Here is a 12,170-nt window from a genome sequence, read left to right as displayed (position 1 = left end):
GAAGAGCCGTTCTAGGCAGACGCTGTTTCCGTGCCCAGCAACCCTTGCGGCATCCTTACTCTACAATCAACCGTTTGTGACCTTCCTTTCCTGGGGTTTCCCTGACTTTGAAGGTGGGTTTGTTGTTATCTTTTGGGGATAGCGGGCTGGCTGGGAGGCTTTTTTTTAACCCTTTGCTGCCTGTCAGAGCTCGTCGTGCGCCTTGGGAGGGTCGCGGTCGTTTGCGAATGAAATCAAGGCACCGTTTGTTGGGGAAGGTTACCGGGATGAGTCTAAGGAGCACAAAAGACACTGGGTTTACTCAAAGCCCAGTTCCAGCTGCTATGACAGCCGGGGAAGGATTGGGAGTATAGAGGAAGAATTAGAGCACTTACTACCCCACTTTCACTCGCCCCCCACCTTGCAGTAGGAGAGCGTTGTTTAATCCACGCTGGCAAAACCTCGGGTCTGATAGCATCTTATCCAAATAACAAGCTATTTAAAGGAATAGGTTTTCCCCCGAGCTACAGTTCCTACCTGTGTCTGTTAAAAAGTGAGCTTTCGGTAACCAATCCTAAGAATATATGAAATTCATTGCCACTAGAGGTGGAGGCTGCGATCATCTTTTGATACATAGATTTTATTCTCTTCACTGTATGAATTTATTAGGGGAGGATATACCTACATGAGGAACGCGGTGCTCAGTGGCTAAGATGCTGAGCTTGTCGATCCGAAGGTCGGCAGTTCAGCAGTTTGAATCCCTAGTGCTGTGTAATGGAGTGAGCTCCCGTTACTTGTGCCAGCTTCTGCCAACCTAGCTGTTCGAAAGCATATAAAAATGCAAGTAGAAAAATAGGAGCCACCTTTGGGTGAAAGGTAACAGTGTTCCATGTGCCTTCAGCGTTTCGTTATGCCGGCCACATGACCACGGAGACGTCTTCGGACAGCACTGGCTCTTTGGCTTTGAAATGGAGATGAGCACCGCTATCACATATGTGCGAGGGGAACCTTTACCTTTTACTATGCCTACATGAAGCTATTCTAGAAACTAGGTTGGCATTGCCAGTGTAGTATACAGATGCATTGTATTTTTATTTATGTCCTGGAGATGTCTGTTGAAGGATAGAAAATAGAAAATAATGCATAAAGTTGCCTCATCCTGAGCCTTTTGCTCATGTAGAATCTAAGCTATGGCTTGGGTAGCCATAGTTTCACAAAAGATCCACAATTGGCTAGGTACGCTTAATATACAGTATAAGACGCAACAAGATTTTGAAGAGGCAAATTAAAAAACAAAGTTTTTACACTGCAGACCTCCCAAAATCGGGGCTGTTTTTTGTCATAGCCTTATGGAGGCTTATTGAGTGCTCCTGGGGGCTGGGGAGGGCAAAGAACAGCCTGTTTTCGCTCATTTTTGCCCTCCCCAGCCCCCAGGAGCACTCTGGAAGCCTCCTAAAGGCTATGCATGGCCATTTTTGCGAAGGGGGTGGGGTTTCAGGAGGCCAAGAATGCTGTATTCAGTGTATAAGACACACCCAGATTTTCAGCCTCTTTTTTGAGGAAAAAAGATGCGTCTTATACTCTGAAAAATACAGTAGTTTACAGTTAACTCATAAAAAGATCCAATAAACGGGATGCTGTTTACTAAGCTAGAGAATTAAATTTAATAAGGGTGGGCTTTTGGTTTCCTGCTCGGTGGCTTGTAGTTGATCACCGTAGCAAATTACAATGGCCACACGTGTGATCTCTTACTTTCTTGGATAAATGAAGGACAAGCTAATTACATTCTAAATAAAGCCTCCCTAATCGGAGGAGATTTTTAAAAAAATAAAGAGTGCCTATAGGTCATTAATTAAAATACATATTTAATTATATAAAGCACATACATTTAATAAATAAACCAGTAAGCACAAGTTTACTTTCAATTACTGTTGTTTTGTTCCTACTTATAGATGCTGGCTAATATTTCGAAGTTGTGGAGTATCTATAAACCTGCAAAGGAATATCATCCTCTCGTGGTTTCTGTGATCTTAACAGGATACCTTTTTTACAAAATTGAATTTGGAGGTAAAGTTTATATGTGTGTATTCTGGAACTCTAGTTACGTATGCAGTTTTAGATTTATTGATTAGATCTTTATCCCACATTTATTACTTTATAAATAACTCAAGGTGATGAAAACACCTAACACTCCTTCCTTTTCCCACCAACAACAATCCTGTAATGTGGGTAAGGCTGAGAGAGAGTGACTGACCCAAGGTCATCTAGCTGGCTTTCATGCCTAAGGCATGAGTAAAGCTCACTGTGTCGTGGTTTCTAGGCCAGCACCTTAACTGCTACACTAAACTGTGTGCAGTCATCTCTTATTTGGATTACAGCAACACTATGTGGGGCATCCTTGAAGACTATTAAGAAGCTACAACTACTACAGAACATAGTTGCGCAGATAGTTCTGAAGACCCCTTGGATGGTACATTTAACACTGCTGTTGTGCGAGCTGCATTAGTTGCCAATTTGCTTTCGAATTTAATTCAAGGTGTTGGTTGTCACTTTTAAAGCCCTGCACAGCATGGGTGCAGGGTATCTGTGGAATTATCTCACTGTACTAGGATTAGCCCATCCCATTCACTCCAGCAGAAGAAGCCTACTTCAGATCCCATCTGCCAAAGAATTTCACCTGGCTGGGCCTAGGAGAAGAGCCTTTCCTGCTGTGGCTCCTCCCTTTGAAATATAATCCCATTGGAGGTGAAGTTGCCCCCACTTTCCTGGCCTTCCAGAAGAACCTTAAAACCTGGCTCTGCCAGCTGACTTGGGGCGATAGAGGCGTTCTATGCTGGGGTGGCTCACAGGGTAGAGAAAAAATCCCCATCCCCTGTCACCTGTCCTCTTGGTTTTTAGTCTTTATTTAATCTTTCCTAATTTTTAATAGTTTTGTATTTTTTATTATGCTTTAAGCTGCCCAGAGTTGCTGTAACAGTGAGAGGGATGACATATAAATTTAATTAATAAACTGGCTCTTCTTTCCCTTTTCTTCATTTGGGATAGAAGACAAATAAAGTTATGATGCTCAGCTATTGAGTGACTTTTGGCATCCATACAATTTTTATTTAGCTGAATGTAAATAATTAATATACTACAAACTGATGATATTAATGGAATTATTATTATGGAGAAGCTTCAAGGGAATTTTAAAAAATGATCTGTAGCCTGACTGTTCCCAAATTTGGGTTGAGGCTCATTGTCTTAATTTTGATTGCATCCAAATAACTTAAGTACAATAAAAGATTATGCATTCCAATTGTTTTATGGTATATTTTTAGTTGACTTAAAATAGATCAAATTTTATTATACATGATTACTGTATCTTCCCAGTTTGCCTTGTATTATATTCATTGTATATAAATATTTATTATATAACTGCAGCAATTTAAGTATGCTGTTTAAGATCAGTCAAGGAATTACTTTTTCTATTATATAAAATTAACCAACAAAATATATGTAATGATATGACATTAAGCTTTTTCTGATCCTTTCATTAAAAAATTCAGATGCTGGCAGTCTTATCACCTATCTGCTGCTTCAAAAAATGCATAAGTTTCAAGAACAACATCTTCAGCCCTAATTCAAAGATTTATGTGGATTTTAGCACAAAAATATAATAAGAGCAGAGCAAGACAAAGCCATGTGAATTAACGTTCCAACTCCTGAATTGCATTGTTAATACTGTTTTATGGTGATTGCAACCAATCTTTAATAAAACGTTACCTGAAGCATTCAAACAAAAAGAAATACAAAAGGATATCAAACTTGCTCCAAATTTTGCAAAACCTATATCAATAATCTTATTTCTTCAAATTTATAAAATTGGGTTACTGGTTTTGGACCTAATATATATTCTTCAGCAACAGTCAAAATGTCTAAAAATACATTGTTAAATTGAATAAATAATTCAATATCATTGAAAGGTAATCCAAACTTTCAGTGACATTCCTTGATATAGATTTTTAATTGTGTTTTAACATTCCTATTGACAAACTCTGTATGGCAGCTCTCTCCCCAACATGGTGCTATATAGGCTTATCTGGTATTTATCATAAAGTGTGAATTAAAATAATTAAGATTTTTTATCCATGACTACAAAATTTCTGGTATTAATCAAATTTACAGGGTTTTTTTGTAATTATATTTGCCTTGACTATTTGGGTTCTCTTAAAACATTTTTATTGGACTATAGTTTTGTCCTGATATGATCTATGTCTCCAAATATATTAGGAACTATTGTTTGGTCTTTTGATAATGAAATTCTTTTATCCTTAGGTGAACATTCAGCAGAAAGAAGAGCAGCGGAAAAAAAGAGGAGGAGTAAGTGCTAACATAATTAGAAATGTATATAGATCTGTCATAATTACATAGTTCATTAAGATCTTAATGTAGAGCTTGACAGTGATTTTGTATTTGTCATTAGTACAAAATGTGTACATAAAGCTCTGAAAGTAACGATTCTTCTTCTGAATCTAGGATTTTCTTAATATGTATATCCATTAAATAAGATACAGATTTTATTTGGCATGTATCTAGGCTAGCTGGGCTCCTTCTTTACCCATGGTGGAAACTAAAATAGTGTGATATATGGAAAAGTAAGGAGTACTCTAAAAATTGTCAGTGATTTTTATGATTGTATCCCCTTTCCTCTATTTTTCCCAATAAAAAACCTCCCTTTTTACGACCCTGTAATCCCTTAATTCAGAGTATAATTCGGGTGACTGGATGAAGTTGAGTCTTTACTGACCAGATGCCCTTCCTATGCCTCTACTTAACCCATTAAATTGGATTATCCAAACCAGTTTATTTGTTAAATTTATATGCTATCCATTTCATTATGCAAAGCAACTCTTAATAAAATATTCAGGGGATGAGTCAATCTAGTCAATTTGTTAAACTGAGTGAAACAGATGTTATAACAAGGAGAAACAACTTTTATAGGTTTAAAATCTGGATCCAGTCCATTTGGTATTAAATTACGCTAGTCACTGTCTTCTCTGTATAGCATTTTAAACTCTTATTCATAATCATATGTTTTTCAACTTTTGTGGGGGGGGGGTTGCAAATAGCACTATTTTTTAATATACATTATTTTATTCATAATTAATTTAAAATTATTTAAATTAATTAAACTACCATGTTTCCCTGAAAATAAGACAGGGTTTTATTTTCTTTTTACACACAAACTTTGGCTTGGGCCTTATTATAAGGGGAGGGTTTATTGTTTTCGGGTTGCCGGGCGGCTGCTCTCTTGCGAGCGGGCTCCCAAAGAGCCGGGCACAGCCTCATGTGCGAATGGTTGTGTTGCGCTGTCGCAGCAGCGCAACACAGCAGCCATGAAGTGACCCACTCATGAGCAGCCACCCAGCAAACCCCCTTTCCAGCCAGGCACAGCGCCATTCACTGACCTGAGGGTATCGCCAAGCCGCGTGAGCACCTTTTCGCCGCCACCTGGCTCCCGCTGCTTGGCGCCTTTGAAATGGCAGTGAATGATGCTCTGCACGGCTGGAGGGGAGGTTGCGCGAGCGGCTGTTCCGCTCTCGCTCACGCACCTGCCAGCCTCACGATGCCCTGGCCCAGCTTTCTCCACAGAGCCAGGGCACCTCTGCTGCCGCAGCCGCATGGCTTTTTCTGCAGCTTCCAAACTGAGTCTTCCGGCAGTGGCCGCTCTGGGCGTATGCTCTATGGTTGTGGGCCAGCTGCCGGCCGAGCGTACAGAGTGGCCGGAGGTGGGGAGTTGTTCAGGGGCTTATTTTCAGGGGAGGGCTTATATTTTTGCCCACCAGAAAAATGTAGCATGGCCTTATTATCAGGACATATCGTAATTTCGGGGAAACACGGTATTATCTTTCACAACATAGATACATGAAAGAATCTATTTACAATTCTAGCTGTTGCTTTACAGCTGGTGTTCACATTCTTGTGTTGTAAGCAGTCATGACAATTCCATGCTAGAAAAAACAAATCTATTACTTGGCTGAGTCCTGTTAAAACTGCCACTGGATAATAGAAGGGCTGATTATAATTATACAGTTATCGTGTCCTTCATATGCTGGTTCTGACAGCTATGTATTAATGAAGGGAATGGATAATGTGCAAAAATGCTGTAGCTTGTAATTTTTACAAAATGAGACATATTGAACACAGTGTGATTGATTACCAAGTAAAAATGCATAGCATTATTCTATCTAGATTGTTGCACATTATGTGTTTGCATCAAATAACACTTAGTTTTGCATATCTATCCAGACTTGATCAGGCCCAATGAACAAGAGGAACAAACTTTGGAAAATTCATAGTTATATTTTCTGTATCAGAATAATTGATATATGTTGTCATACTAAAGGTATCTAAAATAGTGAGCTAACTGTAACATCATATGAATGGGCTGATCTTCCTTCCCACTTCAATATCATATGTGTAACTTAGGTCTGCTATGAAAAGTCTACATGACCCTCTGGAGCAGATTTGGGGAACAAAATTGAGAAATATTTGGTGCAATCTTTTGATGCGAAAACGCAATTAGGTAGTGACCAGTGGAATATGTCATAGTACACCTGTTTCCTCAAAAATAAGATCTCCCCAGATAATAAGCCCAATCAGGCTTTTGAACGCATGCACTGAAATAAGCCCTTCCCCGAAAATAAACCCTCCCTGAAAATATCGCAACGCAGCAGCAACCATGAGGTGACCATGCTTGCCGCTTCCTACACCTCAAAAATAATAAGACCTCCCTGAAAATAAGGCCAAGCGCTTATTTCGGGGATTAAAAGAAAATAAGACCCTGTCTTATTTTCAGGGAAACACAGTATAATTGATTGGTTGCAGATTTTTTCCCCATGATTTTAAGTCAGAATTTTCCAGTAAAGTTTAAGTATTTTATTAAAAATGTTTTATTGTTGATCTAATTAAGATTATGTTATTTCAGGAACCAGGCCTCAGCATCATTAAAACTTGCAATCTTCAGTATGAATTTTTGAACTGTCATCCTAGTTGTCAACAAGCTGAGCTACATCATGGGAAACTAAGTGTTCTGTAAGCAGTGTGCATCATTAGCACAATGGTAATCTGCCATCTGTCATGGAGTGAATAAATGTGGTGTTCAAGAAGTGTGCTGAATATTTTATTAATTTATATTTCCTAGACATAATTGATATGTTTTACTTATTTATTTTCTTCACTACTTTTTTAATTGTCCAGCTCCCAAATTGGCATGCAGTACAACATAATGACATTATACAATACAGTTATCTAAAATGCAATACTATATTTAGCGCTCCTAGGGTTCAGGTTCCAGGATACACTAAAGAAAACTTCAGAACATAGTATAGTAGATAAAACATGTTAAAGACAACAGGATCTAGAACAGTGTTTCTCAACCTTGACGACTTTAAGTCCTGTGGACTTCAACTCCCAGAATCCCCCAGCCAGCACAGCTCAAACACTGATGTAGAATAACATAAGACCATAATATCTAACCAATCAAAACCAGCCAAAATAAAGTAGTTTCTATTTAAAGAACCTAAGCAAAATGTTTGTCAACTGACACAGCTACAAAGTTAAGTCCCAAGAGAAAAAAGCTGAAGGCTTTTAGATAGTAGCAGTGGATTGGCTCTTTCTATCCTTTTGTCAAGTATTTTGTCAATAGACTATCAGATGTGCTAACCCTGGTACCTAAAACTGAATAGTGATGACAAGGATAAAATTACAAGGTTGCATGAACCTGAAGTGTAGGTGTGAGGAGAGATAAAACCTGAGGGGAATGTGAGAAATATAGACTGCTGAATGTACTGAAACATCAATTGCGTACTAGATTGTAGATAAAAACATGTAGCGTGCATTCCCACAAGTTGGCATGGATCTCAGTCACATACACAATCAGATACTCCCAGCTTTATTGGAAAAAACCTTTTGGTATAAGAATGCATAATTTTCCTTTATAATTTCATGTCTTTCCATATCTCTTCTGAGATTCCAGCAGGCCGCTACCTTGGTCCACCTAGAACAATCAGACAACAAATGAGGTAAAAAAACAAAAAAAAAGTATTCAGTAAAAATGTGATCAAGTGATTTTTCTATTTTGTTACCTTAAAATTTATGATAATGAAGTTAGGCTGAGTTGGCTTTGCAAATAGAGAGTTGATCTTTACTTTTTATATATTTATTTATTAAATGGATTTTCAGCCCATCTCAACTACAAGGTGACTCAATCAGTGTGGCATCCAGTTAATAGCACCAATTCTGAAGAAGCATATTTAATGGGTTTTGCATAATCACAATATAAAGTGCACAATATCTAATTTATATTGTTCATTCACTTAGTAAATTTCACTTACATCCTCCAGTTGAGTCCTTCAGGTTTGGGCGGCATATAAATTTATTAAATCTTGAATCTTGAATCAACATTTGATTTTTGTACATTTTGTTGAAATAGAATGAATTAGTTTTAAGAATATTCTTATATGGTTAAGTGTCCTTGACCTCTAAACCCTACATTTAATTTCACACCAGATACATTTTTGTTTGCCCTAAGGATATTTTTTTTCTTTTGTTTTGTTCAGAGATAAATTCCTGTATTGTTCAGGTTATAAACCTGTTGTACAAATGCACTGTGAAAATCAAACCTAATAAGCACTGATGGTTCTAGTCTGTTTTGTGGACTGAATATTGTATATAGTACTCTCAGCTATAAATACCATTCTGCCCCATGGCAGCTTGAATTGAGTGTTCTTGGTCAGTTTTGTCAGTATTAATAGTGATATAAAACCACGAAACTGCCACTTGTTAATTTTGAATTATCATGCAAAATAATTCAATTTTGTCAATATGCCCATTTCAATATGCCCATTCTTTTTCCTGGAACACTCCAGATTTTGGCAAGGGAGGCGGTGGGGGTTTCAACTATAAGAAGCCACAGCCGAGCACTATGAGAAATTCAGCCTAGAGGGCACTGTGTAGTCATGAAAGTAAGATTCTGATCTTGTAAGCTTCTTTCAGATTTGGGCCTTTATGTTGATGTTTCCCCATGGCCATTGGATGGAAGATTCTGCATTTAGCTTTAAAAGAAGTGCAATAATATGCCTTCCTATAATGATTCCTACCTGCTGGATTTCTGGAGGGCCATATTCTCCCAGGCCTTGAGCTTGATTAGCTGAAGCCTCCCACAGGATGTTGGTAAATGTGCTACCTAGTAGATTCACGATCTTTCACTTCACTTCACTTAGATTTATATATGCTTTATGGTGCTTTTACAGCCCTCTCTAAGCAGTTTACAGAGTCAGCATCTTTCCCCCAACAATTGGGTCCTCATTTTACCAACTTCAGAAGGATGGAAAGCTGAGTCAACCTTGAGCCTGGTGAGATTTGAACTGCCAAATTGCAGGGAGGCAGCAGTTAGCAGAAGTAGCCTGCAGTACTGCACTCTAACCACTGTGCCACCATCTTGCTCTTTTTCTTCTTTTCTACTTTGATCTATTTTGATCAATATCCTTACTGTATTATTTTTATTTTGTATATTGTGAGCAATCCCTTAGAAGTTAGATGGTGTCAAATCAAATAAAAAATGGGAAATCTTTTAAAAACAATGTTAGGAATACGTTTGTAAATTGGCTGCTATTTCAATACTATTGAGATAGTGTTTTGCTTTGCTGGGTTTTTATTATGTTTTCTGTAAATGAACAGAAGACATAGATTAGGAAATAGTTGGCGGATGAATTATTTTAAATAGAAGTAGGACCCAAAATGGTGGGATAAGAAATGCAAATCACCCATAGATATTAGTAATACTTCAAAGGATGTGATTTTTTCCAATTTTAACATTGTATGCACATAATATGTTAAGCAATACATACAATTAAGTATAAATAATCAACATCCCTTTCATACTCCCTAATTTTACCTGTAATTAAAATAAAATTACAATTTTGGCCAAAAAAGTTAAGACGGATAATGCAGAGTTTAAACTTTGCAGCTTCATCTGCTTGTATGTATTCTGGTAAATTTGAAATACAGACATCTTATGACTCAAGCAGATTGTTATATATAACAAATGCCTTCTGCTGGATTTCTCTCTCTAAAATAAAATAAAAATCCAGAAATGCAAAGCACTATATTTTAGCAGTAGAAACTGTCAGGCAGATTATGCTGCCCATCCTGTTTATTTAACTAAAAGAAGAGCAGACAATCTCTTTAGAAAACTTCCAATCAGTACAATTCTACTGTATAATTCAACAGAAGAAGTTTAGATAAATTGAAGTAAATGGATGTTTCCTAAATTACACGTTTTTAAAACTAACCAGTCATATCCTCTTTGAGTATACAGGTAAATTGATGTTTTAAACAGATGTGTGTTTAAGCCCAAACAAGCTAAAAATAGAAGACAAGGACAAAGTTTATGGAAATAAGGTTTCTGTGCCAATTTTGATTTGTTTTCCTTATTCACCTCATGCCAGGAATTTCAATAAGGTGATATCTGTTGGATTGATTATTAATTTATCTAAAGGGATGTCTTACAGTTTTGAGTTGTTCTCTATATTTCTAAATCCCTCAGCAGGAAATTATTACTGTAGGTCATTTTTTACTTGTGTATTATCATTGGAAACTAATGCCCCTTGTAATATTTATGTGCAAATATATATGTTCAGTCATTGAATACATAGCATAGACTTTTTTTCAAAAGTTCCCCATCCAACCTTTGTTTAGCTTTAGCTTTATAGCATCATCATGTCCCTCAGGTTCTGTTACGTATTACAATAGCTAGGTGTTTGGTTATCTTCACATGGATAACATAAACATGGTTTATTCAATGTAATTGGTTGTTGAGTAACAAGTCATTGCATACTTTCAGTTGCGGCCATGGATGTCTAAAATTGTTTCTATTTATATGTAGGCTAGGAATCATTCTGATTACAGTAGGGTGGAAATGTGTTTAATTTCTGGGTTCAATGACACTGAACCAGGATCTAACCACAAACCTGGGTTTGCAGAACAAGCTGGCTTACAATATAGGCAATTTGTGATCCATTATCTTGTATTACTTGATCTCAAGGTACATAATACAACCATTTGGTAAAAGCTAAGGAGACCTCAATGTAATCAGTAATCTTATGGAAGCTTATTTAACCCCCACATCATCTTGAATTTTGTAAGAGGAAAAACATGGATATAAATGATTTCCATATTTTATGATTTCTAATGTAGATTAAAATTTATGTATTTAGTACATTCAAGATGAAATTAAACAGAATATTGTAATTAATTTCTTCCATCATGCAACTCAGGACAGTAAAGGTTAAGACTTCATTATTATAAAGTAAGATGTACTGTATTAGAATCTTCTGAACTTTTATAATTGCATTAAGAAAATTGTCTACATCCTAGGATCCCATTGCAATTGGAAGTGGAAAAAAACAGTTTTTGTTATTCATAAGTAATGAACTGCTGGAACACACAAATTACTATAACTATCAAGAATTATGTTCTAAAAGGCATAGCTCTCATTGAAGTAGTAAGTGTAGGTCAGACCTCTGTCTTTTAGGTGGCTCATGACAGAAAATACAATGCAATGCTAGAACCTTGAATTAAGTCTGAAAATGATCCTCTTCAAATTACAAAATTCATTTTTATGCAAGCATTTAAGCTTAGATGCAGAACTTAATGGATGTAGTTAAAGTGCAGAAATAATAAATACAATAGGACAATAAATATCAAAGACTAATAGATCAAGGAAAGATATAAGGAAGGATCACTAAGTGGAAACAAGAAATGGCAACAGATGCATTTTTTCCTAGGTTCCACAGCTGTTGAATATAAAGAGAATCTTACAGATACTTTTGGTACAAATCAGCTTTGAATTAAATGCCACTTTCTCCCATGAAATGTTTCTTTTTACTCCTGATGATCTTTCTCTGGGCTGCTGTGCACACTTCCAAACAAGCATTCCACATTTGCATTTTCTAAAAATGCTTATAGAGCCCTTTGATTGCCAGAGGCATTCTGTGAAAAAAAAATGTTTATATTTTGCAGCTTCCCATTTAAAATTCATGCATATAAAATTCAAGAGCCTGGTAAATACCAGGTACTTTCTGAGATGATACCTTGGATGTCACATGATGGACCACATCTACTATAAACGCAATCCGTGTGCTTAA

The 12,170-nt window shown here is 36.8% G+C and overlaps 1 long non-coding RNA gene across 2 annotated transcripts; it reads left to right on the top strand.

The window, feature by feature from the left end:
• Positions 1-10,831, top strand: LOC106543557 (uncharacterized). 2 transcript variants are annotated; one of them, XR_015698263.1, is made up of 5 exons: positions 1-113; positions 1,932-2,046; positions 4,297-4,341; positions 6,950-8,045; positions 9,019-10,831. It is a non-coding gene; the product is annotated as an uncharacterized LOC106543557 (long non-coding RNA). The 2 variants fall into 2 exon arrangements; XR_015698264.1 differs by having other exon boundaries at positions 9,009-10,831.
• The last annotated feature ends 1,339 nt before the right edge of the window (positions 10,832-12,170 follow it).

The sequence above is a fragment of the Thamnophis sirtalis genome, unplaced genomic scaffold, assembly GCF_051295495.1.
Source record: "Thamnophis sirtalis isolate CommonGarterSnake01/CBP01778 unplaced genomic scaffold, rThaSir2_p1.2 scaffold_1, whole genome shotgun sequence".
NCBI lineage: Eukaryota > Metazoa > Chordata > Lepidosauria > Squamata > Natricidae > Thamnophis > Thamnophis sirtalis.
Note: the sequence above shows the minus strand (reverse complement) of the source record. Positions and strands in the feature narration are given on the sequence as shown.